Below are 1,106 nucleotides of genomic sequence, written 5' to 3'. Positions count from 1 at the left end.
GTGTGTGTGTGTGTGTGTGAGTGAGTGGGAGTGTGTGTGAGGGAGTGAGAGTGAGTGTGTGTGTGTGTGTGTGAGTGAGTGGGAGTGTGTGTGAGGGAGTGAGAGTGAGTGTGTGTGTGTGTGTGTGTGTGAGTGAGTGAGTGAGTGTGTGTTGAGACGTCTGCTGTTTATAGCACAGACCCTTTTTCTGTCAGTAAACATTGTGAGGTTTTTCTGTGGAGGAAGAAAGATTCCCAACTGCTTCACTAACGCTAGCTATGAAGCTTGTTTTTTAGCAATGACTGGAGAAAATCCAATTTTACCTGCACATGTAAGGTCACTCTCTGTCCGGGACCACGATTGTTATTTGAAAAGATTAACTTCAACGGACGAAACCAGATTGGCCGACCGACACGCTCACGATCTGACGAGATTAGCTCGAGTGTCGAGTAAAGAGAAACTCACCCGTGTCTCATGTAGTCATGAAGATTTCAGTTTCAGCACGCAACTATTTTACAGCTACATGAGAGTGAACTGGGCCAAAATACAAAACAAGTTAAACATTCAGTGTGATGGATATATTATTTGAAGATGAATGTATCATGTAACCAGTGTTTTGGTGTGACTAGTTACTAAGTAATTGGTTACTGTAATTTAATGACTTTTCCCTTGAAAAAGTAAAGTAAGGGATTACTCTTATTTTTTCTGTAGTTTAATTACAGTTACTTCTTATGTAAATGAACTTAATGCTGTGTATAGACTGTAGAACAATACAATGGTGGATTTAACATCAAAATTTAAAATCTAACCTTAAAATGCATGCTTTTTATGTACCCTTCTCACTTTAAATATATCCTCCTGACTACCAGCTATGGAGTTTTGTCCTCTGTAGAGGACATAATGTTTTAGTGATTTCTCTGAGACGTTACATGTCACAGTTGTAAGTCTGGAGTCCTGTACAGAGCACATTCTGGGCTTTTCAGAGATACTAAATGATTGGATGTTTCACCGTGAGCACTCCCTCTCCTTGCTCTTTAAAAATGGCTGACATTCATTTAGTGATCAAGTGTAACACCCTTATGGAAATATGATAATATTTTGTAATTATCATTTAAATCTGACTAATT

The 1,106-nt window shown here is 38.8% G+C and overlaps 1 protein-coding gene across 1 annotated transcript in view; it reads left to right on the top strand.

Annotated features, from left to right (window-relative positions):
- The window catches only part of LOC107733044 (pyrroline-5-carboxylate reductase 2-like), a 12,729-nt gene that overhangs the window by 2,538 nt on the left and 9,085 nt on the right, over window positions 1–1,106 (top strand). The gene's annotated exons all lie outside the window — the stretch shown is intronic.

This window comes from Sinocyclocheilus rhinocerous, unplaced genomic scaffold (assembly GCF_001515625.1).
Source record: "Sinocyclocheilus rhinocerous isolate Xijiao unplaced genomic scaffold, SAMN03320098_v1.1 scaffold2235, whole genome shotgun sequence".
NCBI lineage: Eukaryota > Metazoa > Chordata > Actinopteri > Cypriniformes > Cyprinidae > Sinocyclocheilus > Sinocyclocheilus rhinocerous.
The sequence above is the reverse complement of the archived record's forward strand: the minus strand, read 5'-3'. Positions and strand labels throughout refer to the sequence as shown.